The 24,728-nt window shown below is 47.3% G+C and overlaps 1 protein-coding gene across 2 annotated transcripts in view; it reads left to right on the forward strand.

The window, feature by feature from the left end:
• KCNMB2 (potassium calcium-activated channel subfamily M regulatory beta subunit 2) overlaps window positions 1-24,728 on the forward strand; it is a 202,154-nt gene that overhangs the window by 70,937 nt on the left and 106,489 nt on the right. The window lies entirely within an intron of this gene.

Here is a 24,728-nt window from a genome sequence, read left to right on the forward strand (position 1 = left end):
CCCTTCTGGTGGGGGGTGTCAATAGTGGGGGTAGCTGTGCATGCGTGGGGGGTCGGAGATGTATGAAAAACTCCGTATCCTTCCGTCAATTTTGTTGTGACCTAAAAATGCCCTAAAAAAGACAATTTTTAAAAATCAGGAGATTATTTCATGATCTATGAAAATGATACAGAACTTACATGGTAGTATCCGTAATGGAGTTTCACTGGCACGCACATAGGCAAGTTTCCTGCCTTCCAAGTGCTGAGAGTCCAATCTCCTCAATCTCTCCAGTTTGTAGGAATCAATAGGTTCCAGTCACAGAAATACCTCAAATTTCAGTCCTTCCAGCCTGACCCTCCCGGGGTCTTGCCCTGTTATTCCGGAAGCCTTCCGCAGCTCTTCACTCGTGCTCCCTCCCTTCTCCTCAACCTCCGCTGCTCAGCAGAGTCTCCACCGCCCACTTCTCAGTGTCTGTGAAAACAATACGTGTTTCGAACACTCTCATTCCTGAAGAGCTCTGGCTTCGCCCACGAGGGTACCGGGGGAAGAGGCAACTGTTTTCTTCATAGCTCCTCACACCCCACACTTTGGGATGTCAACTGCGGCCTTCTCGCAGATGCTGTCTCACAGCACAAGTGAGCATGTGAACCAGCACCCAGAGGTCCGCGGGGTCCACCTCGCCACGAGCCTGGTTGTCGGGGGCCCTTAGGGTCGATGGGAATGCTCATGCCCAAGCCGAAGGTCAAGGGCCGAAGCAGAGTCTCTGATTAGGGAGGCTTTCCAGGAAGGTAGTATTTCCCGAGACTTAAGGTAAAGGAGAGTCTAGAGGGGCAGCAAGAGAGAACTCAAGCAAAGCGAACCCGCGGACAGAGCGAGTGGGAAGGCCCGCTGTTGCCAAGAAAGCGGCGCTTCCTTACCGAGGGTGGATTCGGGGCGCGGCGGGGGCGAGCAGGGCCAAAGCCAGCCTGGCTGGCCTCTTGTCGAACGGACTAGGCGAGCACCGCCATGCCCCGTCATACCCAGAACTTACACCCACCCTGACCCCCAGAGCTCAGCCCGTCTGGCCTGGCAGGCGGTTCTCAGCCCGGGGTGAAGGGGGTGACTGGGGCCCAGGAGGTGCTGCTGGTGCCGCAGGGCGCTCGCAGGCGGTCCCCGAGCCAGACGTATGGGGCACGTCCCAGCTTCTCCTGCTGGCTTTAGGTCCATGTTCGCGCTGACCCACCCCTGCCCGTCCTCCTGCCCCGCCCCAGCCTGGAGAGCGAGGTGGCGGGAGCCCCGAGTGGCAGAAGCAGCACTTGGAACCACGCGGCTTCGGGACGCACGAGGTTCTGCATCTCTCACAGGCTGGTGCCTTGGGCAGGTCCGTTGTATCGAGCTTTCATTTACCTGCCGGAAAGGGGGTGCAGGGTGGGAGAGGAGAGTCTACCCCAGAGCCCCCAGCAAGTGGAGAAACAGGGGGACATGCCTTTCACAGATCTTTGCTCCTGATAGATTTGCTCTTGGTTTCTGTCCTTTTCTTCTTTTCTAATGGTCGTTCCCCTCTTCTGTTCAGGATCCAAGATTCTCCTGGGTTCTCTCTCTGCCGTTCATTTGTGGGATTCTCCTAAAGCAAACCCGGAAACAGTGTTCCTAGCACCAGTTGTTTCTTTTCTTCTTCTTTTTCTTTTAAAGATTTATTTATTTATTTATGATAGACACAGAGAGAGGCAGAGACACAGGCAGAGGGAGAAGCAAGCTCCATGCCGGGACCCCGATGCGGGACTCAATCCCGGGTCTCCAGGATTGCGCCCTGGGCCGAAGGCAGGTGCCAAACCGCTGCACCCCCCAGGGATAGGATCCCCAGTTGTTTCCTGATGAAGGGAAAGAAATTCCTTTGGCAAAAAGTGAACTAAGACCAGAAATTAAGAGCTCCGGCCAGTGAACGGTTGATAGAAAGCCAGCTACCTCTTGTAGGGTCACTGGTAGGGAATCACCAGCAAAGCCCTAGAAACAGAGTACAAGGACACTTTAGAGAAAGCAAGAGTTTTTGTTTTTTTTTAAATCCCGTCACTAGTTAGGAGTGTTCCCTAGGGAACAACCTCATCTCTTAATGGAACTCCTGTTCTGCTAAGCAGACCTGAGAAAGCTTGGAGCCAAGATGCATCGTTCCTTCCAGCAGGCATTTGAGAGTCACCCACAGAGACAGTGAGGGAATAAGGTGAAGCACCAAGAATGAGTCTGAGAGCACACGAGCGTCAACCCATAAGCCTCAAGTCTATATTTACGTTTCAATGGAAGGAAAACTATTAGATATTGAACAACTTTAATAGACTTTCTGGCACAACCTGAGTGGGGAGACTAGTGTTTCACGGGGTCGTCCTGGGGCCACATAAGGAGGAAAAGCTTATTTATTCCGGGTGGAAGTCAGGCTCCATTTCTGGCAGCCATCTGCATGCGTTTCACTGAATTCAAAGTTCTCATCATTTCAAGAGTTTCTGATACGAACACAAGAAAATGTGCTTTGTGTCACAAAGGGTGATCATATGCAGAGAAGTCGGGCGTCTGAGGACATTTCCTGAAGGCGTCCACCTCCCTCCCTAGGTGATAGTCCTAGGGGACAGTTTCAAGATCACAGGGAAACCAGACAGCTGTAGGGCAGAGCCCAAGGCACGCTGCCACCTGTGCGGGGCTGTGGCCTCTATTAAGACTCTGGAAGCAGCAACCAAGGGTCTGGCAAAGGCTCACTGGCTGGGACACAGGTTGTCATCATAATCAGGCATGTTAATTTGTTTCCTCCAAATTATAAGGCTTGGTTTAACTTCTGGCTTCATTTTGGCCCAGACTTAGCATAATTTAGCTGCACAGGCCAGAAAAAAAAAGTAGGCTAAACCTCTGACGGGCAAGTGGCATCTGTTCTTCTGACTTAAAGATGGATAGAATGGTACGTGTTGCGGGGCAGCGGATGTCAACGCTGAAGCCCAGCAAAGACAGGACATTCCCTGGAAAGAAGTGAGGCTCCCCCATTGGGAGCGCCCCGAAGGCACCCCTGTAGGCCAGCAGGGCCAACCGCCCCGGTCGGGTAGGGCTGCAGGAGAGCGAGCGGTGGAGCGTTCCGTGCAATCAGTCTCCAAAACCACAGTCTTGGGGGATCCCTGGGTGGTTCGGTGGTTTAATGTCTGCCTTCGGCTCAGGGCGTGATCCTGGAGACCGGGAATCGAGTCCCACATCGGGGTCCCTGCATGGAGCCTGCTCCTCCCTCTGCCTGTGTCTCTGCCTCTCTCTCTCTGTCTCATGAGTAAATAAATAAAATCTTAAAAAAAAAAAAAGAACGCAGTCCTGGGAGTGAGTTCATAGTGTGTCGTGCTGTTAATGAACTCGGTCCAGCCACGGTGACAAAGTTCATTAGAGAACATTTATCCTCCGCTCAGGAAGGAGAAAGATGACTTCAATTAAAACTCTGCCCGCATCGCAGATATGTTATCTTTATTAAAAAGGCATTTTCAGGAATTCATGACATATTCACACGGTTAACCTGCAGCGGCCTCTCCCTATGGCTCATAGTTGGATAAATGCGAGTGAGCTCTATGGAAAACGAATAGGACCCTAGCACCCGTCCTGTCACTGAAGGTAGACACAATAAGGGGCTTTCAGGGGTGTTTAGACTCGGACTCTGCTGTATCCGCTCATACTCCATCCAGACCAACGTCAAGGCCCGGCCTCTGGGCCGGTGACATCCTGCGCTGCATGTATCGTGACGCAGGTAGAAGAATAAGCCAAAGGGTGGATATTCCTCTTGGGCGGCTTGCGCGTGTTTCTGGTAGGCTTTCCCCACGTCTCCCTTGTTATAGTCTAGAAAGACACTCGCAGCAAATCTGGGAGACGTAAGTGAGCGAGGAAAAGAGCACAGCTGCTTCTCTCAGGATCCGGCCGCGTCCGTACTCCAGAGACCTCTGGAATCAAACAACTGAGTCACGATCCTAGTGGCATCGCTCATAAACGTAGTAAAGGCACCTAAACTCTCTGAACCCGAGTTTTCTCATCTACACACACGCGCCGGAAAGCCTCCATCTGCGCGCTCTGAGGATCACGAGTACGTGCCACTCGCCGTCACACATTGAAGTGCTCGAGAAATGTTAGGTAGCCTGTGCTTCATGTTGTTTTTGATAAATGAATGAAACCAAGTTGCTTATCTTAAAAAGCTTTAGTGAACACGTATCCCAGGCCCGTCATAATGTTTTAGGTTCTAGGAATGGACAAATGAACAATATGGACATTCTCTGACTGCCTTGAAATGGAGAAGATGGTCCTTAGACATTGACTAATGATTCATGAAGAATAAGGTTCTTATTTTAAAGCAAATGATAATTTTTCACATAGTGGAAAATAAAAATAAAAAAAAGACAAAAAATAAATAAATAAAGACATATTGATTATTATTTTCAAACCAGAAGATCCGTAATGTCCCAATATGTAAAAATAATTCATTTCATTTACAGAATACGTATTTTCCCCTTTCCCCCCTTTTCCAGTTTGACTTCAGGGGCACAAAGTTGCATTAATCCTAGTTCTCATGACAGACGCTCACCACGCGAGCACGCGAGCCTATCTTCTTGCCTGTCCTCTCCCGACGATCCCATCCGCCACCTACGTGGGCACTGACTCTGGGATTCACCAGATGTCCACTCATCCTTTCACACATCCACGTAAGGATTATATAGTCTTGAAATAACGCAGTATTGTTGTCCACATGTGACATACATATAAATATTAGCTTAAAAGGTTGGTTTTTGGTCCTTGTAACACTGTTCTTACGTGAAGTGTTCCTGTCTTCACGTAACTTACTTCCCCGCGCTGCTGAGAATCCGGGGTTTGCGTGGATCGCCTTTACCTGTTCTTCTGGCGATAGGCACCTAATTGCTTTACATCCTGCTGCTATAAGCAATTTGACAAGTAAACATCTTTGCACACGTATCCTCATGAGTCTGATCGACAGTGTTTTGGTTTATATACAGACCGAGGCATCAAGTTTTGCAAACTTAGTTTCATTAACACATTTTTATACCATCTTCCAATTCCCCATATGTCTGCCAAGCGGTGGCGTTATTTGATGTTCTGATAGTTGTCATCTGATGCCCATAACGTGGTATTTCATTGTTTAAATTTGCATTTCTCTAAATAAATGATATTGTGACATTGCTCATTTCCTGATGTGATTCTTAGGTTAACTATACCCACCAGTTCGTGGCGCACAGATACCTTCTCAACAGTATTGTCCATTTTTCTATTAGGTTTCCTGCCATTTCTTAGTTATCTGTAACGGTTTAGATGTTTTATTCGTTGTTTTACACTTTGCAAATAACTTCTTACAGTTTGTAATTTCTGATAGTTTTACCTGTGGTCTTCTTCATTGAATATAACCCGTTTTGATGTAATTTAATCTCTCACCTTTGCCCTTTGTTTTAAGCTATCTAGTCTTGTTCAAGAAATTCTTTCCTATCTAAAAATTACAGATATTATAAACATAGCCTTCTATTTTTTTTGGACTATTCTCATTCAGGACTTATTGTGGTTACAGACATTTTACATATGATGTGAGGTAGGGGTCAACTCCCCCCTCACACCCCCTAAAATGGGTCAATTCTCCCATTATCATATCTATGAAATAATCAATGTTTTCCCCATTCATTTGTAAAGTTATTTATAACATACGACTATGACCCTGTTAATATGTTTTAAACGTTTAACTTTAATGATGTTTTATATTTAATATTGGGTAAGAAAATTCCCCTTTTTGCTTTTTTATTTATTTTTATTTTTATTTATTTATTTTTGACATTTTATTTATTTTTTCATGAGAGACAGAAAGGCAGAGAAGCAGAGACCCAGGCAGAGGGAGAAGCAAGCTCCCTGCAGGGACCCCGATGTGGGACTCGATCCCAGGACCCCGGGGTCACGCCCTGAGCCAAAGGCAGATGCTCAACCCCTGAGCCACCCAGACGCCCCCCTCTTTGCTTTTTCAGAAATCATCTTAGTTATTCCTAGACCTTTAGTTCTCCAGACACTGTTTAGAGCCAGCTTGTCAAGCTTCCTGGTATTTCAATTAAATATACATCAATAGATTAGAGATTAGTGACCCCTTCACAGCAACATCCCACCTATAAACATAATGTTACCACTCCACTTATCCAGGGTTTTTTTATATACTTCAGTAGGATTTTACACTTTATCTATAGTGGCTCAATGCATTTTTTGTTAATTTCTATGTCGGTGATTTCTATTCATAGCCTTTAATAATACTACATTGCATATGCTTTTCTATTTGATTTTTGCTAATATAAAAAAAATACTAAGTTATCCTTATACCCAGCAAACTTGCTAAACATTAGTTTTCATAGTTTGTGTGTTCTTCATGTTTGATATAAATGATCGTGTCATTTTGAAATAGTAAGAGTCCTGTCTCTTCCTCTCTAATCCTGCTTCCTCGCAGCTTTTCTTATCACATCGCCAGGACACCTCTGCGGTGTTCAACAGTAGCAGAGACAGCGGCCTGATGTTGGGTCTTAAAGCATATCCATCAAGTGTGATGTTTGCCATAATCATGTGGCATATAATTTTTTTATAGAATTAAGTCTGGTTCTCGAAAAAGATTTTTAGGAATCATGAATTTTTCACCGTTCATTACCATATTGAATTACATTTATAAATTGTTCGTGTCAGATCATCTTTATGGTTCTAGAATTAAATCATGATTATGACTTTTTAATACACAGTGTTAGACTGGTGAATATTTCATCCGCAATTTTTACATTAATAATAATCAGTGAAATTTGTAAGTTCTGTGTACCACACGTATGAGTCTTGGGTCTCAGGAATATTAGCCTCACAAAATGAGTTAGACGATATTCTCTTTTTTCTATTTTCTAAAAACACATAAGGTAAAAATTACCTATTTCTCCTAAGTTTGGTTCTTATCTGTGAAATGGGCTGGACCTGGAGGTTTTAGGTTATAGAGCTAACCAACTCTTTCTTTTTAAGCCAATTTTAACATTTTATTCATTTCCAGAAATGTATCCATTTCATTTCAAATTTACTAGCATGCAATGATTTATTGCATTCTTATGCAATAAATTTTTATGTTTTTTATTTTTTATTTTTATGTTTCATTGTGTCTGTTTTTCTTATTTCATTCCAGACCTCAGGTAGTCTCATCTTTCATTTTAATTAGTCTTGTCATCAGTTGGTTTCTCTGGTTTGTCTCTTCAAAGAAGCAGCTTTTGGTTTTATTTATGCACAATTAAAAGTACTTCAAGCTGAGGGCAGTGAGAGCATCTTAGGTCAACGTGTGAGGGACACCACTGAAATAGAAGTCATGGGAAAACATAGTTTTGAGTATATCGTGAAATTAAAAGAACCAAAATTTAAACTGAGTATTTGGTTCAGGAGAGCAATAGAGCAAACCCTCAAAAATAAGAGGAAATAAGAAAATCAATGGCCAAAAAAAAATGAGATAGAGAAGAAAATAGCCCAAATCGGCAACTTTTCTAAAGTGCTTTTATATGTAGGACTTCCGATTATAAGCCAATTATTTGCTTTCCTCGTTGCTCTTACAACGCAGAGAGTTTGGTGAGGAGGCCCCCAGGCAGCCTGCTTGGACCCGCGAGGGTGGAGTGAGCCTGGGCTCACCTGCAGGTGTGAGGCCTGGTTGCGGGAGCAGCCCTGGGCCGCCCGGCGGAAGTGTGGGCCCCAGGCCTCCGCTGCATCGGCGCCGGGGCTGCCTCGGCCTCCTCACCCGGCAAGGGCCTGAGGGGCTCTGCGGCAGGAGCCGCCTGGGGTGCAGCGGGAGGAGCCACCTGCACCCAGGAGGCCGGGAGGCCGCCCCTCGCCTGCGGCCCAGCGCCCTTCGCACGAGGGTCCTGCGAACCCGAGCGGGCGCTGGGGACCTTCAATCCTCCCGTAAATGCTGCTCCCAGCCTCTGTGCTGAGCCTTCTCTCCATGGTTCTTCCTTCTGAACACACACCTGTGTCACGCTCTCTAGCCGAGCGTCCTCGCCGGCTCCTGGACGGGCGGTGGCCGCCTCCCCGTCTAGTTGGCACATGTGCCAGCGAGGGGGGAAAAACCCAGAGGGCCGTCTCCTCTGTGACTTCACGCCCAGAGTCTTGCCGAGGGCCGTGGGGCACACGCAGTGAACGCGCCGTAAGGATGCCCGGAACAAGGACCTTAAGTGACCTCTCAGACGGCCTGGACGGTAGCTCCCTGAACTGGGGTGCCTCCACCGAGGCCGGCTGGCGGGCACCGGACCGAGCGAGCGGAAACCCCACGCCAGGGAGACGGCTCCCCCTCCACCAGCTATGGGAGCCCCAGGAAACCCCTTTAGCCAAGTGCCTGAGCTCGGGCCTCTACGGAATCCCACGGTGAAGGGGAGGGAGGGGCGCTCAAAGGACACACGCTTCCTTCCAGACCTTCCCGCTAAAGGGGCCTTGCGAGGCAATAGACTAAGGATGTTTTTCACATTTCAAATAGGACAGTCAGTTCATGCGTGAAGCACTGACTAATTCTGTGCATGTTTCCAGAATGGAGGCCAGATCTGATGTGACAACTGCCAGGTGAAAATCACAGGAGCATAATATTATGCAATTTGATTTCAAGGCAGGATGTTCTAAATCCCCCGGTTGCCAGCCAGACAAAACATCTGTGAAGCACAAAACCCACATTCAGACACGGGTCCCTCACCTTCAAATATTTAAATGAGTGTGATGAACCCTGAGAGTTAAAGCTCTCAACACCTTCCTCAAAACTAATGCTTTAAAGTTCAAACACGTCCGGTAACGACGGTAGTCTGGTTTACCGTAATTCTGTAGAACCTTAGAGCGTTAGAGCTCAGACATCCACGAAACATTATTTGGTGAAATTCCTTCTGTTTACAGTAAAGAAATTCAGACTTAGAGGGATACGTGACGCGTCCGAGCCTCCCCCGCGAGCCAGCGTCAGGACCTAACGTGGCCTCCGAGCTGGTTGGTCCCTGGGCTCCACGTCGACTTAGATCCATCACGGAGACGACTGTGCTTTGAGGATAAGCTACCTGACTTCTCCTCAAATGAGTAATTCCTAATTCATAGCAAAGTTCTCTTAATTGAATGAGACACGCGTAGGTAGCACCTGGCCCATCAGGGTACTTTATAAATGGTAGCCGTGGCTGGCATCATAACCATTGCTGTTAATCATCATCCCATGTGCCCTCTAAGCCTCCCATGATTTCCCATCCTATTAGGTAGGCTGTGCTTTTAGGAGATGCCTCCTGAGCAGTGACTGACGCATGGGATGATGCCTAGGGTGGGGTCGGAGCCCTAACCCCTTTACCGAGCTGCAGCCTTCTCCTCCGGCAAACAGCACGGAAGCCCCATGGCCAACCAGAGAGAGCATCCGCGTGGGCCACATGGGTCTGGGTCTAAATGAAGCTCCGCTACTTACCAAGTGGTTGACCTCAGCGAACTACTTGATTTTACTGATCTTCGGTTTTCTACTCTCTTCAGACAATAGCATCTACATTGCAGAGTTGTGACAATAGAAAGCTTTCCAGCTTTAGGGCTGAGTGTGCCTGTGCCGGGCGGAGAACCTCCTCCGAACACCTGCTCATTGCTGAACACGGCCTTCGGGGAACCCAGCCAGGACACACGAGGAGCCACACAGCCCGTCCAACAGCCAGGCTTATGGTGCCGCTTGCACAGAGCGCAGCCCATGGCTCCCCGTCTACACCATAAAACCAAGTGCCTCAGTCTGAGAAGGAAATGCAGTGCACGCTCTGGCCTGATTGGGCCCCGAGCGACACGCCGTGCAGGCCTGCTTCCCTGCTGGGGCAGGAGGCCCGGTTGTAGCCCCATCTACTCCTGGATAGAGTATCCAGTCCCAACCAGCTGGGAAGATGGGCCAGAGAATCCAGGCAACTGTGGACCCTATAGCCTCACGTGGTTAGGGAGCCAAGTGAGCCGTCCTATCCAACGCTGTCCTCCCACCCCCATCCCTATCCACAGAGCCAAACAGCTCTGTTGCCCAAAGAGCACACCCACCTGCTCAAAGACATTACCCGCAGACACACCCCGAATGGCGTAGACCCTACTGTGGTGATTGCTTCACTCTACACGTCGACTGAACCACCATGCTGCGTGCCGGTAGCTCATGCAGGGATGTGTGCCAGTTACCTCTCGAAACTGGGGGCAAAAAAGAAAATAACGTGTGCAAAATACTTAGCCTGGCATCTGACAATGGTAGGTGCTCAGTAAAGATTCTGTCTTGGGTTCTAACTATGACCACCTGGCCTGGAGGGAGCGCTGATGTGAAACCAGCCCCCTACCCGGGACCAGGATCCCACCGGGGCCCTCTCCCAAAGAGGCCAGTGCAGAGCCCAGGGACAGCTACCACTTGGCTCTGACTGTCACAAGAGCTTAGACACTGTGGCAGCCAGTCCCTCACGACGGACAGGACTAACACCCTGGGAGCCGCGGGTCTCAGTCTGTTAGACCTGCTGCAGCAGGACACCTCCGATGGGGAGGCGTCTAACAGCAGGCAGTTATTTCTCCCGTTCTGTAAGCTGGAGGTCTGAGATCAGGATGCCCTCGCATGCTCAGCTGAGGATCCTTTCCAGGATTCAGACTTCTTTTTGTGCTCTCGACCTGGCGAAAGGGGTGAAGGGACACTCTGGAGCCTCATTTATGAGGGCACTAACTCCTGGTCACCTCCCAGAGGCCCTGCCCTCCTAATATTACCGCTTTAGGGGGTGGGTTTCAGCATAAGAATTTTGAAGTTTTATTTTTATTTATTTATTTATTTTTATTTATTTATGATAGTCACAGAGAGAGAGAGAGGCAGAGACACAGACAGAGGGAGAAGCAGGCTCCATGCACTGGGAGCCTGATGTGGGATTCGATCCTGGGTCTCCAGGATCGCGCCCTGGGCCAAAGGCAGACGCCAAACCACTGCGCCACCCAGGGATCCCAAGAATTTTGGAAGATACATAGGCTGTAATACAGTTATTACCAACTCTAAAGCAGGTTAAATGTTAAATATCTTCTATATGTAATCACTAATGCTCTATCAGAACCCATGGATTGGTTGGATGAATCTCATTTTACAGTTGAGCAAACCAAGGCAAAGGTTACGTGACTTGCTCAAGGTCACAGAGGTAGTAACTGGCAGCACCAGGGCTCAAAGCCTGCTCATTTGTCATCCGGGCCTGTTGCATCTTATACCCAGTGGCAGACACTCACAGACCATGTCCCACCCATTCCCAGCGTCTGAGGACCCAAGAGGCCATGGCTATAACCTGATTCCTCAGACAGACCCTTCCATCTCCCTCGATAGCATTGCACGGACCCCTCAAGGCGTCCGTGAACCACAGTGCTCTGTATTAAGGATTGACAATCTTTCTCTGTAAAGGGCCAGATACTAGCTATTTTAGGCTTTGTGGGCCCTACAGCTCTGTTACGCCCACTCGCCTTTGCCCTGTGGTGTGCATGCCGGCGTGGACGGCACACAGACAGCCGAACACGGCCGCGTCCCAGGAACACTTCATTTATAAAAACAGGCAACTGCTGGATCTGGCCTCCGGGCCGTAATTCGGCAACCCCCGCTTTCTATGCTTGCTACTCAAAGTACGGTCATGGACCATAAGCACCAGCATCACCCGGGAACCTGTTGAGAAGCAGAACTGCAGATCTCACTCCAGATCTGCTGACTCAGAACCTGACTTTTCAGATGATGCCCAGGTGACTCATGTCTGCATCCAAGAGTGAGAAGCTCTGCTCTGTACGGCCTCACCTCACTGGACGCATCCTGCAGTCCAAGCGCTGGTCCAGGCACCACGCATACCTACAACCTTTACAACAGGGCAAGATGGTGGCTACCATCCCATTTTGCAGCTGGGGAAACAGAAGTTCAGATCTATTAATCAAAAAGATAACAGTTGGCACTGAGATTTAGCCAGAAAATTTTAAAAATCTATTATTGATATTCACGTCAGAAATGGTATGACAGGGACCCCTGGGGGGCTCAGTGGCCGAGCGTCTGCCTTCAGCTCAGGTCGTGACCCTGGGGTCCCCAGATTGAGTGTCACATGGGGCTCCCTGTATGGAGCCTGCTTCTCCCTCTTCCTACATTTCTGCTTCTCTCTCTGTGTCTCATGAATAAAAATTTTTAAGAATGTTAAAAAAAAAGGCCATATCATTACTCAGTATTTTTATATTCTTTTTTAAAATTCATCTTCAAAAATTTTGTAAACATCTATTTCTTTCTTTTTGAGAGAGAGAGAGAGAGAATACGCAGCAGGGAGGGACAGAGAGAGAGAGAAGCTCAAGCAGACTCAGCACTGAGCGTGGAGCCCAGCCAGGGCTTGATCCCACAACTTCGAACAGAAACTGAGTCGGATGCTCAACTGACTGCACCCCCCAGGCACCCCACTCTTTAAAATTTTTAGAAAGAATTTGAGGTAACTTAGAAACACAGACAAGATTTTAAAAATGAAATAAACACTAAAGTAGATTATTGAGGGCTAGAAACTATGCCTAAGGATGGGGACCAGCTGCAAAAATATACATTATGAAGTCTTATACCTCTTCTGAGGCATTTTACTCAAAAAGTGAAATCAAAGCTTTATCATCTGTCACATAATGAAGAGAGACCAAACTTGGAAAACTCTTCCTTGTTGAGTGTGTCATTTAATTTCTATTCTTTCACATGTGAAAAGTAACTAATATCTCAGAAACTGTATCAAATAAGAAATATGAAAATATCCTATTTTACTCCAAATTTTAACAAAATAAAATAATAAGTGTGATTATAACAGTCATGATATAAAATACAATATTGTCATAACAACTAATACTTATCGATCGCTTATCATGCTAACATCTCTGAATGGATTCTCTCATTTATCTACACAACAACCCTAAGCTACTAAAATTAGCTCCATTGAGAAATGACAAAATATCTAAGAGAAGTTAGGTAACTTGGCTGTCCGGTGGATCAGGAGCTACCGCTGGATGCACTACCCTAAAACAGAACGATTTAGAAAATAATCATGTATTTGTTCCTAACTTATTTTTTGGTCAGCAATTCAGGCTGTGCTTAGCCGGGCGGTTCAACTGCTGCCCACGGTGCTGGCTGGGCTCCCTCGCATACCTACAGGGTTGGGGCAGCAGGAAATCTGTGTGCTCGCTCATCGTCAGGGAGCGTAGCCCAGACGTCTGCACTCGGCCACAAAAGGCTCTCAGTGAGGAGCAACGAAGCAAAGTCCCAGTGCAGATGGACTCCTCAAGCTTGTTTGTGTCACATCGCTAATCTCCCAACCCAGGGACAATATGGGGGAGAACTCAACAAGGGTTTGCACATAAGAAGCAAGATTCCTTGAGAGCCGTCAAGGTAGTAAGCCGTCTTACCCCACACATAAATGACTATTCGCTGTGTAACTAAGACGTTGTGAATTCAGGTTCCATTCAGGCCTTAACTGTTCTAGCACACGGGCCTTCAAGAGAACTCCCCCCTAAGATTTTCTAGGTGGTGTCAATTTCTCTTCTTCTTTTTTTTTTTTAAGACTTATTTATTTATTTATTCATTCATGAGAGACACAGAGAGAGAGAGAAAGAGAGAGAGAGAGAGGCAGAGGGAGAAGCAGGCTCCATGCAGGGACCCCGATATGGGACTCGATCCCGGGACCCCAGGATCACGCCCTGGGCCAAAGGCAGGCGCTAAACCGCTGAGCCTTCCAGGGATCCCCCCAATTTCTCTTTTAATTCTTAAACTGCCACCTCCTGACATAGTGTGGACATTGCTAATCTCATCTTCATATGATTCTTTTTTTAAACTCAGAGCAACTATAGACCTCATTAGAAGTCTAACAAAATACAAATTAAAGATAGACTATTTGTCATCCCTAAAGTCATTCATATTATAGGACTAGACTTTACAGAATTGCTCTCTAGAGACCTAGTTGATTCCCAAAGTGTCCTCAATGGATAAAAGGTTAACTATTTACCGCTATTATCTCATTTTGTATCACACAGGACTTTCAAAGTCAAAGAGCATTTGGGCTTCCCCTGGGGCATCTGGGAATGCTAATGATGGGGCAAGAGGGTCAACAGTGGAAAGCCACTCTGGAGACAGGGTCCTGAGAGCCTTATATGCCATACTGAGGAGGTAGGGGGCTTTAATGAGGGTAGACAATGGATAAACATGGTCAAATTGACATTTTAGGAATATCTTTCAGGCCACAGAGGGAATGTGGATGAGAGGAGCAGAGACAGGAAGACCATTTGAGAGCCTTTTACACTAGTCTGGATGAAATGCTGTAAAAATCCGAGTACCAGTGACAGAGGAGATCATTCTGAAGTCAAACAACCTGGCCACACACTCCCATATACTACAGAATGTGTTTTTCCCTTTCCTCAAGAATAATAGAATCATGGTAGTGGGGGCAGGGAGGTAGGATATGAAGATTGGTCTGTTGGCCCAATTATCAGGGATCTTTATACCCAGAGAATTGAGAAAGGCCTTGCCATACCTTGAGATTTATTTCCTCTACTGCCCCTAATATAAATCTTCCATGGTTAAAAGAAAACAAAAAGAAAGGAATTGCATCGTCTTGTAAACAACAGTGGCTTCCTTCTTGGAGAAAATAATGGAAGAAAATTAATGTAGCATTAGATTAAGCTCTATTAGTGTAATTATACAATGGCTGCCCTAAAGAGATATGTCACGCAGACGATCTTTATTGTCACAAAGAACAGTCTATACAAAAGAACAAAGGAAATGATTTTAATAAAACATTTTGCCCTGAGCAAGAAATGTGCTTCATGTATCATATATGAGAAAGGATAGCTATTTGAAATAAAATTGGAACTGTGACCTTGCTTTAACGGCGTTCATTACTTAACGCCACTGAAAGTAAATTAACGGACTCCCAAAAGGTATAAAATGCATTCTGCTTTGTGGCATTTGTTTGCTTACACAGGAGTTTAAGAGGGATTTTCTCATGTGATTATTTAAACAAATTGTTTCAAGGAATTCTCAGCCACCTTTCAGGTTTTGCCAAAGGGCATTTCTCATAAAAAAGGATTCATCTAAGAGGAAAAACATACCCCTGAAAGGCATTTATTAACAAGGGAAGTGAGGTTCATGTGTCACCCACAAATTCAACAATTTGTGCTTTCAAAATAGCTATAGCTGTTTTATTTTGGATTTCTCTAACCAAATTCAACACTCTTTTTTTTTTTTTTTATGGCTGAGTTGTGAGTTGGCAACCCAGCAAATGAACAGATTCCTTAAAGGTCTGATTTGTACTCCATCAAGTCTGAACTTACATGACCGTAAAGCTCTGTCTTATATAATGTCTCCTTATCTTGTTTCTTGTCATTCAAAACCACACACCTTCCAGCTGCTTATCTTTACAAGCCACTTTATAGTTTATAAATTGCCTATACATCTCATTAAGATGTTCTCAATGACCTTGAGTTTAGGTAGAACAAATATTGGTATTATTCTTAGACATAGGAGCAATTTTAGCTTCCGAGTATCTAAGTGACTTGCTTAATATCAGAAACATATGCAATTGCTAGCAGCAGAGCAGCAAACAAAACAAAGTTCTTGCCTTCAGGGAGTTTGTCTTTCTGGAGTGAGAAAATCCATAAATGCATGAATAAATATGCAATCTAATGTCAGGAGAATGGTGGTGAGATGGAGACCACACGAGTCATCTGTCTCGGATCCGAGCTTTTCTTAGCATATTTCCATCAGTACAAATACTGTAGAATGGTTGTCCGAGGACAGTGTTCCCCATTAAGCCTTTCGAGTATGACTCCAGCTAATCCTAATGGCCCATGGAGCAGCTGTGTAGACCTCTACACTTTAGCCCTACTTGTCTATTCAATGTAGATGTTCGTATGCACTGGGGAGCCACAGACCAGGGAAGTAGATGTCAGTGTTCCAGAAAGGTTACTTAAAAACATGGTTTGTAGACACAGGAGAATGGCAATTACTAGGCGCCAGCATGGTTCACTGAGAACAAGTCACACAAATCAGATCAACATTACTGGCATCTGCAACAAGGTCATAAAAGGGAGAAGTGAAGATGATGCTTGAGACATACCGTGTCTACATTTTAAGTGCCACCTCGAGTCCTTTTTTGGAATTGAAAAACCCATCAGTAAAAAAAAATTTCATAAAGACTCTTGATGAAATAAACATGTAAATATCATATTTTTGTGTAGAAATGTGGTCTGCATGGCAGTCTTGTTGGGTGGGTTTAAAAATAGCTAAATAAACCTACTAAAAATTATGGCCTATTGTTCAAGTCACAGGAGGGCTGCACCAGGGCAGACCTTCATCTTTGATCATGGTATTTTCAGTGATTATTTGAATGAAAAGGTCAAAAACAATGAGAAACTCAGTAAAATGCTAATAAAATTCACACATGAACAAAGAGGTTGAGAGGAAAAGCTCATGGACATATTGGAGGAATGTAGTGGGAATCTTCACTTCTCAGTGGAGGCTAGAATTCAGTTTCAAAACCTGTACTGAAAGCCCACCTCCGTGAAGGATGCGGACGCAGGGCATCATCCCTGCCTCCCAGCAGTTCCTCTGAGGAGCCACTTACGTCCCCTCTACCATCCTCTCATGGACCGACCTGTATCCCCCACAAAACTCACAGGCCCAAGTTCTGACCCCCCAGTTTCTCAGAATGTGAGGGCATTTAGGTAAAATAGGTCAAGTTGATGAGTGTCCTCATCCTAAGAGGAAACAGCACAGAGACGCACACGGAGGGAAGACCGCTGAGGACACGGGGAGGACGGCCATGAGAGGCCTTGAGGAAACCAGCCCTGCAGGCATCTTGATTTCTGACCTCCAGCCTCAAGAACTGTGAGAAAACGAATTCCTGTTGTGTAGGCCACCCAGTCCGTGGTGCTTTGTTATGACAGCTCTAGCAAAGTAATATAAACCTCTGTCAGAACCTCTACTGCCCCAGGCCTAGGCCCCCGAGGTCCACTCCTGGCTACCCACCTTCCTTCCAAACTTCCATTCCTTTCCTCCCCTAGGATTGCTGCTCCGCCAAGCAGATGGAGCAGGAGCCTCCAGGGCAATAATTACTGTGAAAATTACTGAGGAAGAGGGTCTTCTTTTGTCACTAAGAGCTTTCAAGGAAAGAAAGAGTAAGGAAAGAGCTTTCAAGGAAAGAAAGGGTCAGTCATGTTGAATTAAACGGACTCCTAAATATCAGAACATAACCCATTCATGAGACACTGATCTTCCTTCGAATTTGCCAACTGAGTTGTCTAGTCATTCACTGAACATTTATTTACTGAGCCCTTGCTCTGCACCACGCTCTCTGCTCGTCCTTTTCACACTAGAAGGAAGAGTAGGGGCATGCTAAGAGGAGCTGGGGTCGGGGGACAAGCGGAGCCTTGCAGGAAATGGGAGCTGTTGCTGAGAGGGTCAAAGGCACAAAAGGGCCCAGTGTCCTCAGAGAAAGGAGAGCAGCTTGCTGTGGCTGGACTAAAATGTGCGCTGAATACGGGAGTGGAAGAGGAGTCAAAAATACAAATGGGGTGGAGTCTAAGGCCCTTTCTGCCACACTAAGGAGTTCCGCACCACATGCTGTACATAGTGGAAAACCAACAGATGTGTTTAAGGAAATAAGACGTGATTGACCTTAATATTAGAACCTTGGCAGAAACAAGGTTAGATGGGGGTAGGGAAGGAGAATTGTCAGGGGGCCGCGTTGAGAAGTTCTTTGAAGACCTGAAATGGTGAATCTCGTTACTCCTGAGGTCCTGACGTTATAGACCCGTGAGATCAATACTGTTGCTCCACGTATGTGTCTGAATCCCATTTCCTGCATACATGCGTGTGAACACCGTACTTACAAGCTGACCCAAGCTCATCAGTGCTAAAAATGAAGCTCCTATTACCAGGTCTTCCATTTTGCAGTAGCAAGTGATTAGAACATTAAATGGTTTATATATTACCACGATAAAAAAAGGAAGTGCTTAAGACTTTATAAAACACCATATTTCCTACCAAATCACGGGAGCAGAGGTTCATTTTTCCTTTAGTAATGAAGTTCTCATCTTGAGGTCCAATTCATAAAAAGACATTTACATAGATTAGTGTGGTTTTTCTCTCGCTTCTGCTTTTTTATGAGAAGAGAGAAGGAATAGGGAAGAAATCCAAATCAAATGGAAAATGGAAGCCAAGGCAAAAATAAAATTAAAATCCTCAATGATTGAGGTAGCGAGTAAGGTCGGTGGGGTGATGGGAAGAAAGGAACTCACAAGAGCTTGTAGGAAACATCTCTTTCAAGCACAAATGAAGAGAGATGGACAGGTGACCCACAGAAGACTACAGACCACTTCCTACTTTATAAATAGCAGCTGCCACCTTGTACTGCGTTCCTAAAATAGCTCGCGCCTTGCTGAGGAGAGGGAGGAAGGAGGGTAAGTGTGGAGGTTGTAGAAGTGATAATGAAGAACATCAAAACAGGGATACTGCGCAGGCGGAGCTGTGACCTGCAGTGACCAGCCGGCCTGGAGCTTAGTCATGGGGACAATACTGCAATTCAACAACCGTTGGGTGAGCCCTTGCTGTGTATAACACGGTGTGCTAAATTCTACACAATTCAAAGAAGAATTAGGGACTTATCATTTAAGAGGCCTGATGAGGCAGGAACAGCAGCACTTGCAATACCGGGCCAGCTAGGAGATGGGTCATGAGACAGAAATCACTGGGCTCTGGGGGTCGGAGGGACAAAGGAAAGCACTTGGAGGATTTAGAGAACCATCATGGAGACATCGCGTGTGAGTCCTTCCCTACTTAAAGGATGAATGGGATTTTTTTTTTTTTTGGATGAATGGGATTTTAAGAGGCATGAAAGATGGAGGGATATACTGTAGAGGGAGGCTGTGCCCCAAGTGGAGGGTAAAGAGGCACGAACCACAGAGCTCAGGGAAAGAGAACACACGTGGATAGAGCCCAGGGTTTGACTTGAGGGTGGCCAGAGTAGGTGTTTGCTGATTCTTCTAGACTTTTTGAGCTTTCCCACTGGAAAGTTAAGGACATAAAATGGGTATTAGTCCCTCATCAACTCATATAGGGTCAGAAGCATCACCCTTGCCAATACATACTTATTTGGTGAATAAAAAGAAAATACATCTCCCAGAGTCTCAAAGCAGCCTTTAAACTCCTTCCTGCTCCTGCAACCCTCAAGAGCAGGGGAGTTGTTTTTTGGTGGGAAAAATGTCTGTCCTGAGCATTATAGGGACTCCAGCAGCATCTGTGGGCTCTTCCCACTAGATAGAGGGAGTGGGGACTAAAAATTGAGGGATGTTAAAGAAAAGATAAATCTAAGGAGGAAGACATCTTAGAGGCATAACGACAACAACCACTCAATGCCACCTGCCGGTGTCCTAAGGGCTTCATTATGTTGATGAACAACCCTACCTGGAGACCACAGCCCACTGACTGACTCATGGGAGGCTGTACCCCAGGAGGCCTCGATCCTTATGAACCTCTCACCTCCGTTTTATAGGTGATACAGTTAGGGATCAACGTCATGTAGTTTTTAAGGTTTGAGTCCAAGGTTTGAACCAGGTCATCTGACTCCAACGTCAAGTGGTTGTAACCACTCTGCTGTGCTGTTTATACTGTGAGGCCGCTGATTTGCTAATTCTAAGGAGGAAGTGAAGTTTGGGGAGGTGATGTAATGTCCCCAAAGTCACCCACTTATGTGACTAAAATCTGGGTCTCCTGATTCACCCTTCAAATGTTTTCCTGCCTAGGGATGTGCGCAGAGGGATGGCCTCCTCCCCTGGGAGAACTGTCCTAGGAGCAGGTCGCGGGTGACCATGGACTCGGCTCCAGAGCAGAAAGCTGTTCCCAATTCAGTGTGGTGCTTGCGTTAAAAGAATGGACTCCTAAAAAAAATAAATAATAGACTAAAAATAATAAATAAATAAATAAATAAATAAATAAACTCCTAAAAATAATAATAATAAATTAAAAATAAATAAATAAAAGAATGGACTCCTAAAAATAATAATAAATTATAAATAAATAAAAGAATGGACTCCTAAAAAATAATAAATTAAAAATAAATAAATAAATAAAAGAATGGACTCCTGAAAGCTACCCGCTGCCACAGCCCCTCTCTCACTTACGTGCCAGTGCACAGGCCATAAAAAGAAATAGAACATTTAGCTGATGTTGGCTTGAACCCGGAAAAATCTAAGGAGGTCCAGGAAGTAGGTAGAAACCTCTGTATTGTTTCCAAAAAAAAAACTTCTAGACCCACTGGATGAAAACTTCCGTAGAATTCGAGTTTCCAAATTCAGGGTGATTCTACCAGAATTCCAACCTCACGCACAAGAGGACACTCCTCGGTTGCGCGGAGGGTTGACGCGAGCTGCTTGGATTCTCTCCCACTTGTGCAACCGTGTGGGAGGTCAGATACGCGGGCCCGGCCCGACCCCTGGAGGGGCGGCCGGCCCGCGCGTGGCCGTGCTCCCACCTGCTAGCCTCAGCATCTCAGCCCCCAGGGCCTCAGAGCAGCTCGGCTGTGCTTTGGGCGGAAAAGCGGAAAACAGACAGAAGGCGACAATGATGATCCAGCTCCCCAGGGCCCCTCTGCTCTGGACCCTAGCGGAGGCGGCTTCGCGCCAGGGTGCCCTGAAGTGACCCAAGCACCCAGTCTTACCCCTTCGTGCAGCCGTAGTGAAGGGCCACGAAGCACATCCCGAGCACCAGGACTACCCTGAGCTCGCTACCTGTAGGGCCGCGTCTTACCCACTCTTCACCACGTCCCTATAAAAGGCTGTCGTTGTCGCCCCCATTTTATAGAGGAGGAAACGGGCTCCAGGGTCTCTTGCGGGCTACGTGGCTAGTAGGAGGCGACTGGGGCTAGAACCCCGTCGTGTCAGACTTCGGGACTCGTGTTCCTAACCCCCGTCTGCTGCATGTGACAGAGGCCTACCGTCTACCCGCTGAGCCGCGATGCCGGCCTGACGCGCGCAGGAGAACCAGTGTCACCTTATCCTTGAAGTGCTTACGGTTGGGTTAGGAGAACCGATACGTAGAAGGGTGATCGCAACACAACTAGAGGAACATAAAGATTGCTCGGGGAGGAGCAGGGCAGAGCCTCCCACCGCTCACGGTCTGTGCGAACACTGGTGTCGTGATTTCCTGTCCCCGTAGTGAAACGTCGCTGTGAGCCACTGAGATCTGTGCGCGCCGAGGACGATAATAGTGTGTCTTACATTCCTGTCTTCAACATCTTTAACCTAGATTTGAGCAATTCTTCAAATTCTTAGCAACTTCAACAGTCACACCGATGAGTCTTCCCTTTCAGTTCCGGAAACTTCCCCTCCCGTGGTGCGGTCCGCCTTCCTGTCTCAGCCGCCCAATGCCTAGGGCCCCAGCCCCAGCTCCAGGCTTGCCTTTCCCCAAACCCGCGACGCGCCCATGCTCCAACCCCGAAGCCCCCATTCCCTCACCACCTCCCAGCTCCCTAGCTCATTTCCTCCCGCACCTTGCCAACGAGTGCTGGTGACCCCAAGGTCTCCCAGGCACGGGCCATACTACCCTTTTGCTGTCTCTTGCCTCCTCCTTGTCCCTACTTCACCTTCTCTCTTGCCCAGCTGCAAGTCCGTAACCAACTATGATTTCCGATCATTCCTTCGCTGCCTCCTCAATTCCATCGCCCATGCTCAACACCTCGCCCATGCTTGGCAAAACCTCAACCCAGGCTTCACCCTGGTTAGATGTAGCTCTCCACTGACCCTGCGCTTGTACCCACGTGCTCGGAAAGAGCTCAATACCAACATGCAACAGAAGACAGTCCCCCTTTCCTCCATGGCTGTAAACCTCAAATGGGCGTTAGGGCAAGCCCGTTAGGTCTCCCTCGTCTACGGCCAAGTATGACCTTCTTCTATTCCATCTTATTTCTCGAATCTGCAGTCCCTAAGGCTGCATCTTCACTTTCAGATGATGATCTTAATCTGAAAAACTAAAAAAAAAAAAAAAAAAAAAAAACAGAAACAGCCACAAGAGAACTTCTTCAAGCTCCCGCCACCATACTCCCCACCCCTAGGCGCTCCTAGGTCCCACCTTCCCTCGTGTAGGCTTCTGTGACAGGCCAGCCCCACCCATGGGCACTGGATTCCAGACCCCCCAGGACAGCGCTTCACCCCTGCAGCATTAGGTTCCATCATCATCACCCTAAAGGCAGGCTGGTCTCCTCTGATCCTTCAAGAACCTTTCTTTAATTCCACTTCTCTACAGGAACTGCCTCATTTTTCCTCCCTTCCTTTACCGTAAAGCTCCTTTCAAGGTCTGTATTCCTCTCTCCACTGATTTCCTTTCCTTTCTTTCTTAAATCCACTTCACTTAGACTTTGCCCACATAACTCCACCAATTGACTCTTGATCTACTTGTTAGATCAAAAATAGAAATTCTCGGGCCTCGATTTGCTAACACGTCGGGAGTATTCGACATGATTTCATCCCTCCCTCCTCCTTTCTTCGCTTACTTGACACCACTCTCTCCTTAGCTCCTCTTCGTGGAGCCGACCACTCTTTTCCAGCCCCCGCCCCCGGTTGGCTCCTCATCTCCCCTGCCTCTCCTTCACTCTCCCTCCATCTACTCTCTGGATGACTTAACCTAATATTGCAGCTTTCCACACCTCTCGTGACCTCACAGCTCCTTACGCTTCTACCCTGGACTCCAGACTCCTCGATCTTACTGCCTTCTCCATATCTCCACCTGGTACCTAAGATGTATCTTAAGCTGAACATTTTAAGGCAACCGCCTGCTCTTCTCCAAACCCATTTCGTCCATGCTCGTTTCATCTCAAGACCTCTTCAGTTGCTCAAGACCAACTGTCCTCAGTCCCTGCATCTAGCCCATCAGCAAGACCAGGTGATCTTAAACAAGATCCCAGAACTTGATGCCACCAGTCCTACCGCTAACTGCCTGCGTCTCTCACCCGTCAGTGCAGGCTCCCAGGGTCTACCTTCTGTCCCACTACAGTCTGTTCCCAACGAGATGGCAGAGTGACCCTGGTGAAAGCAGTCAGCTATGATCCCCCTTTTCTCACGACCCACCTCTCATAGAGTAGAAGCCCCAGTCCCTACATGGCCTCCCCATCTTCTGCCACAGCCCGGCTTCCTCTACTGCTCTCTACTTGCTCAGCCAGTGTAGCCACCGGGCCTTCCTCACCATTCCTAGGACCCAGTGGGCATGCTCTGGCTTCAGGGCCTTTCTCATCTACTGCTCCCCTTGCCAAGAACCCTCTTCTTCCAGAATTGCACCTGGAATTCTGTTCTCGGCAAGACGACCACAGCTGTGACTGCAGGTCCTGCCCTTCCTACCCACCCCCCTTCCAACCTGACATGTGCCTTGAACAATCATCTTCCAATAATACACGTTTCTAGGGATCCCTGGGTGGCTCAGCGGTTGAGCATCTGCCTTCGGCCCAGGGCAGGATCCTGGAGTCCTGGGATCGAGTCCCACATCAGGCTCCCTGCATGGAGCCTGCTTCTCCCTCTGCCTGTGTCTCTGCCTCTCTCTCTCTGTGTCTCTCATGAATAAATAAATGAAATCTTTAGAAAATTTTTTAAAAATACACATTTCTAGTTGTACTAATTGTGGCTGTAGAAGAGAATCTCCACGAGGGCACTTTTATTTGCTTTGAGTCCTCAGCACCACGGGTCTGGCATCTGTAGGTATTCAGCAACTATTTCTTAAATGTTGAATGAAGGATAATGTAATTTTAAAATAGGATTTCGATACATTTTTAATTCACTCATCATGTGCTATTGTAAAAGATATTATTATTTCAAAGCCTAATGAGCCTTTTCATAACCATTCGTGAAAACGTGGTATATTTAAATCACCTAGTAGTAAACACCACCTAGACTTCGAGAACCTGATGAGGTCTAAAATAATGGGGTTTATTCTTCTAAGTGGAATCAAGCCCAGAACCGGCTTCCGTGCTCCCGAGGTCACTCCAAGGAGACCGAGGTGAAGTTTAGAAGGATGACCTGCCCGCCCCCGCTGGGACTGATTCTGTAGATGTCAGAAGTCCTGCCACACCTGCTCGGGGTAGACTCAGGACAACACCTGACTAAGGGCAACCGTGGGTAGGACCGCGAGTTAGCATCTGAGCATTTTTTTTCCTTAGGTTTTTCCTTTTAAAAGTGTTTGCTTTGGTAAATTTACATAATCTTTAATTAGTGCTCACACATTTCCTTAGAAAAGTACATCTAAAGGTGGAACTGTGTGCTCCAGGCCCCTCCTGGGGACAAGAGAACGGAACGGGCTCGGTTTGGGGCACGCCATGGGCAAAGGCCGGATGATCCATTAGAGCGGCCGCAGCGCGATCACAGGACCAAAGACTCACCTTGACAGTTTCAGTGAGTGGAGAGTCGTGGCCTCCTGTCACCTGCCGGTCCCCTGAGGCCTCTCCAAGCGGAATCTCTCGGGGGGCAGGCAAGAGGGCCTGGCCGGGGGTGCAGGGAGCCCCCCAAGGCACAGTCCCCCCGCCCGGCAGTGGCCCCGGGGCTGAGGCTGACCCAGGCCCAGAAGGCCGAGCGCTGCGTCCACGCTGCCTGTCGGGGCCCACCTGAGCTCCTGGCCCGTTGGTCTGGGATGTGACCAAACACCCCAGCAGCATCACCCCACTGAACCCCGAGTGGGCAGGTGGCTTCCCCAGGGTGCTGACCTCGCGCTGGTG

Source organism: Canis lupus, chromosome 34, assembly GCF_011100685.1.
Source record: "Canis lupus familiaris isolate Mischka breed German Shepherd chromosome 34, alternate assembly UU_Cfam_GSD_1.0, whole genome shotgun sequence".
Classification (NCBI taxonomy): domain Eukaryota; kingdom Metazoa; phylum Chordata; class Mammalia; order Carnivora; family Canidae; genus Canis; species Canis lupus.